Below are 6,000 nucleotides of genomic sequence, written 5' to 3' on the forward strand. Positions count from 1 at the left end.
GTAGCTGCAGAGATATCTGGAGTCAAATGTCTGACTTGAAGAGAAGTGCCAAGATATACGGCCTGCCACAAATATATGTTAGGTAGCCATTCATGCCAGTCAAAATAATTTACAGGTGTAGAGCAAATTTGATATGATGCTCAACATAAAACATTCAGTAACCTGTTGCAATTGCAATGCAAAGGGCAGTTTGAGAACTCGTACAGAAAGATCAAGCCAGGCGAACCTGGAATTATACAATTCAGAAAGACTGATAGCTGACTATCATAATTCACCCCTACAGCAGACACATTGCAAACAGTCAATGCCAATATTTATTCAAGCATGCTTCAGGAAAGGTAATTTACAGTAGGCTATGCATGAGGCCATGAATCTGTGCTGCGACCTAAAATTTTCCGTGCAGAATATCTGGTCATACAACTTACATTTTTCTCCTCACAAATCCTGAACAAAATTGGCAAAGGGTAACTGCAGGCCAAATACCTCAGTGTCTTCAAAAAGGAAGTATTAGCGGTCATCAGGTGGAAGGCAAAACACAGAACGGATGATACACAAGTGTTAGTAGAGGAACTCACTCCTCGTTTGTACAACTGAAATCACTAATCCTTATCTATGCAATTTTATTCCAATGGATTTGAAACAATAGCCAGGATTTTATCCCAGCAATGGGGGTCCCAGCAGCAAGCCGGAAGGCGGGGGAGACCCTGCCTCGGCCCTGTTTTGGGCCCCCATTGCAATTTCATGGCGGGTAGCCAATTAACTGCCCACTGTCGAGGATGCTGTCCCTTTAAGAGATAAGCTCCCGCCTGCAGAGTTACTGGCTCATCAGAGGGCCGGCAGCTCTGCAGTACCAGCAGTGCCACTGGGTATGGTGGCCACAGCTGGTATTGCAGGAGGTCCACAGAGGACAAGATGTTGGAGACCCCGGGACGCAGGTAACAGCTAGGCGTTGCGCAAACGACTACTGGCAACACCTATGCAGTCATATTCAGCTGGCCTCAGACACCGGAAACATCAGAGGAATGTATGATGGCATGAAGAGAGCTCTTGGGCCAACCATCAAGAAGATCACCCCCCTCAAATCTAAATCGGGGGACATAATCACTGACCAACGCAAACAGATGGACCGCTGGGTTGAGCACTACCTAGAACTGTACTCCAGGGAGAATGCTGTCACTGAGACTGCCCTCAATGCAGCCCAGCCTCTACCAGTCATGGATGAGCTGGACATACAGCCAACCAAATCGGAACTCAGTGATGCCATTGATTCCCTAGCCAGCGGAAAAGCCCCTGGGAAGGACAGCATTACCCCTGAAATAATCAAGAGTGCCAAGCCTGCTATACTCTCAGCACTACATGAACTGCTATGCCTGTGCTGGGACGAGGGAGCAGTACCCCAGGACATGCGCGATGCCAACATCATCACCCTCTATAAAAACAAAGGTGACCGCGGTGACTGTAACAACTACCGTGGAATCTCCCTGCTCAGCATAGTGGGGAAAGTCTTTGCTCGAGTCGCTCTGAACAGGCTCCAGAAGCTGGCCGAGCGCGTCTACCCTGAGGCACAGTGTGGCTTTCGTGCAGAGAGATCGACTATTGACATGCTGTTCTCCCTTCGTCAGATACAGGAGAAATGCCGTGAACAACAGATGCCCCTCTACATTGCTTTCATTGATCTCACCAAAGCCTTTGACCTCGTCAGCAGACGTGGTCTCTTCAGACTACTAGAAAAGATCGGATGTCCACCAAAGCTACTAAGTATCATCACCTCATTCCATGACAATATGAAAGGCACAATTCAACATGGTGGCTCCTCATCAGAGCCCTTTCCTATCCTGAGTGGTGTGAAACAGGGCTGTGTTCTCGCACCCACACTTTTTGGGATTTTCTTCTCCCTGCTGCTTTCACATGCGTTCAAATCCTCTGAAGAAGGAATTTTCCTCCACACAAGATCAGGGGGCAGGTTGTTCAACCTTGCCCGTCTAAGAGCGAAGTCCAAAGTACGGAAAGTCCTCATCAGAGAACTCCTCTTTGCTGACGATGCTGCTTTAACATCTCACACTGAAGAATGCCTGCAGAGTCTCATCGGCAGGTTTGCGTCTGCCTGCAATGAATTTGGCCTAACCATCAGCCTCAAGAAAACGAACATCATGGGGCAGGATGTCAGAAATGCTCCATCCATCAATATTGGCGACCACGCTCTGGAAGTGGTTCAAGAGTTCACCTACCTAGGCTCAACTATCACCAGTAACCTGTCTCTAGATGCAGAAATCAACAAGCGCATGGGTAAGGCTTCCACTGCTATGTTCAGACTGGCCAAGAGAGTGTGGGAAAATGGCGCACTGACACGGAACACAAAAGTCCGAGTGTATCAGGCCTGTGTCCTCAGCACTTTGCTCTACGGCAGCGAGGCCTGGACAACGTATGCCAGCCAAGAGCGACGTCTCAATTCATTCCATCTTCGCTGCCTTCGGAGAATACTTGGCATCAGGTGGCAGGACTATATCTCCAACACAGAAGTCCTTGAAGCGGCCAACATCCCCAGCTTATACACACTACTGAGTCAGCGGCGCTTGAGATGGCTTGGCCATGTGAGCCGCATGGAAGATGGCAGGATCCCCAAAGACACATTGTACAGCGAGCTCGCCACTGGTATCAGACCCACCGGCCGTCCATGTCTCCGTTATAAAGACGTCTGCAAACGCGACATGAAATCGTGTGACATTGATCACAAGTCGTGGGAGTCAGTTGCCAGCATTCGCCAGAGCTGGCGGGCAGCCATAAAGACAGGGCTAAATTGTGGCGAGTCGAAGAGACTTAGTAGTTGGCAGGAAAAAAGACAGAGGCGCAAGGGGAGAGCCAACTGTGCAACAGCCCCAACAAACAAATTTCTCTGCAGCACCTGTGGAAGAGCCTGTTACTCCAGAATTGGCCTTTATAGCCACTCCAGGCGCTGCTTCACAAACCACTGACCACCTCCAGGCGCGTATCCATTGTCTCTCGAGATAAGGAGGCCCAAAAGAAGAAGAAAAGAAAAAGAAATGACCTCAGTGAGACCAGTAATGCTAAAATATGAGATATAAACCCCCAGACCAATTTAAGGAACTACACAAGATTTCACGTTTTAAAATTTATTATAACAATTAAGCTAAGAGAAATCCCCATTAACTAGGTAGTACTTCGTAAGTCACTGATGTACCAAATTTTACTTGTTAAAACACTTGAAAAGCAAACACCACACTTATAGGTTGCACAGTCCTTTTAGATGCAAGATCTTTGCAGTTAAAAGTCCCACATTCCTCCCAGTTGCAATGAGTTGGATCTCCCAGACCTTTCTCAAACTGAATGTCCTCTTCGCCCACTTCTTCTGTGCACTTTCAACCTGGACATCCATGAATAAGGCAATTCTTGGGGTCCCTGATGGGCTTTTACTTCTACGCAAACCTCAACTTTCAAAACAGGCTCAAGTCATCGCAGCCTTTCACTTTAGCAGTGTTCTCTGAGAGCAGGTGTTCCCTCTGTCTCCCTTGAGGCTGCCATTGCTAGCTCTCTTCCTTTCTTTCCAATATGCAAAGTCCAGAAGTCTGGTTTCACAGAGCCATCTGGGCCTTCCATTGTTTTCAGGTGTTGCATTTGCATCCTCAGAATCACTGACTCCTTGTTTATGATCTGAAAGTCTGGAAGGGTGAAACCCATTGTTCTTCAGGTGTTATAACCCTGCAGTCTCTGTTTTTCAAATAAAATGTCCTGGATCTGTGTTCGCTGTTGTCCTGGTACCCAAGATTTCTGTCTTGTCCTGAGGTAGAGTGAATGTGAGGTCACCTGACTTCTCAGATTCCATCTTAAACTTTTAAAAATTTGCAGTTTTTAAAACATAATCTTGTAATAAAGTCCAGCATTCATAACAGGGGGTGCCAGGGCAAGTCAGGCAGCCCCCGGTGAGGGGGTGGTTGGGGGGGGGGGTGGTGTTTGGTGAGGACAAATTGGTAGGGGCCAGGACAAAATTAGGCATGCCTCCCGACACCACCCCTTGCCATTTTGTGTGCCCTACCCTACCCCCTGCCTTTGTTCCTGTCTCCAAGGGCAGGATAAAATCCTGTCCAATGAATGTGCTGTATCATGACATATGTCATGTATTGTCTGTGTAACAGCAACATGTACAAATCATGTAGTCTTCAATTCTTGTTACAAATAGCCAGAACCACAGCAAAAGCAATCTAGGAGGCCCTCTTGGCAACAAGCCTCACCACAGCAATCAGTATCATCACCACTTGAAGCAGTTATCAGCCCAAAGACAAATCATCTGGAGTGTATTACAGAATTGGAAGAAGAAGAAGAAGTTGAGTCACTTCACATCTGGTGAAGCTACAACACAGGACTACTTGCATGCTAAATAGACAGAGCTAAGCTATCCCACAACCAAAGGATCAGCTCAAAGTCCTGCTATCCTGCCACATCTAGTCATGAATGCTGGTGGACAATTTAATTAATGAGAGGAGGAGGCTCCACAAACATCGTCATCCTCAACGATGGGGGAGGCCAGTATGTGATTGCAAAACACAAGGCTGAAGAGTTCACAACCGTCTTCAACCTGAAATGCGTGTGGATGATTCATCTCTGCCTCCTCCTGAGGTCCCCACCATCATAAATATTGGTCCTCAGCCAATTCAATTCACCCCCACATGATATCAAGAACTGACCTGAGTGCATTGGATACAGGAAAGGCTGTGGGCCCTGAAAACATCTCTGTTGTAGAGCTGAAGACTTATACTCCAGAACTAGCTGCTCCTCTCACGAAACTGTTCCAGTAAAGCTACAACACTGGAATCTACCTGCCAAAGTAGAACATTTTCCAGTTATGTCCTCTCCACAAAAAGCAGGACAAATCCAATCTGGCCAATTACCACCCCATCAGCCTAATTCTCAATCATCAGTAAAGTGAAGGAAAGTATTGTCCACAGTTCTATCAAATGCCACTTATAATCTGATCACGGCTGCTCGGTTTGGGTTCCACGAAGACCATTTGGCTCCATATCGCAAAATAGTCTTGCTCCAAACATAAACAAAATAGCTGAATTGCAGAGGTGAGGTGAGGGTGGCATTGGGGCAGCATTTGACTGAGTGTGGCACTGAGGAGTTCAAGTAAAACTGAAGTCAATGGGAGTCGGGGGAAAACTCTCTACTGGCTACCTAACACAAAGGAAGATGGTTGTGATTGTTGGAGGTCAATCATCTGAATCCCAGGATATTCTACAGGAGTTCCTCAGTGCAATATCCTTGGCTCAATCAACATCAGCTGCTTTACCTTTCTTCCATCATTATGTTAGAAGTGGGGATTTTTGCTGATGATTGTACGGTGTTCAGTTTGATTTGCAACTTTTCAGATACTGAAGCAGACTGTGCTTGCATGTAACAACACCTGGACAACATCCAGGACTGATAAATGGCAAGTAACAGTCATGCCACACAAGTGCTGGCAATGACTATTTCCAACAAGACAGAGTTTAACCACCTCCCCTCAGCAGTCAATGGCATTACCATTGTTGAATCCCTCGCTACTAACATCTTGGAGTTCACCATGGACCGGAAACTGAAATAGACCAGCCACATGAATACTGTGTCTACAAGAGCAGGTCACTCTGGGTCTGGGTATTCTGCAGTGAGTGACTCGCCACCTACCTCCCCACCCCCCAAATCCTTCACACTGCTTACAAAACACCAGTTAGGCGTGTGATGGAAAACTCTCCACTTGCCTGGATGACATGGGCTGCTATAACACTGAACACTATTCACCACAAAGCAGTTGGCTTGATTGGCTTCCCATCCACCACCTTTAACATTCACTTCCTCCAACACCAGTACACCGTAGCTTCAATGAGTACCATCTACAAGATGCACTGCAGCAACTCGTCAGGCTTCTTCAACAGCATCTCCCAAACCTGTGACCTTTGCCATCTAGAAGGACAAGGGCCACAGGTGCATGGGAACACCACCAGCTCC

This window comes from Heterodontus francisci, chromosome 17 (genome assembly GCF_036365525.1).
Source record: "Heterodontus francisci isolate sHetFra1 chromosome 17, sHetFra1.hap1, whole genome shotgun sequence".
Lineage (NCBI taxonomy): Eukaryota > Metazoa > Chordata > Chondrichthyes > Heterodontiformes > Heterodontidae > Heterodontus > Heterodontus francisci.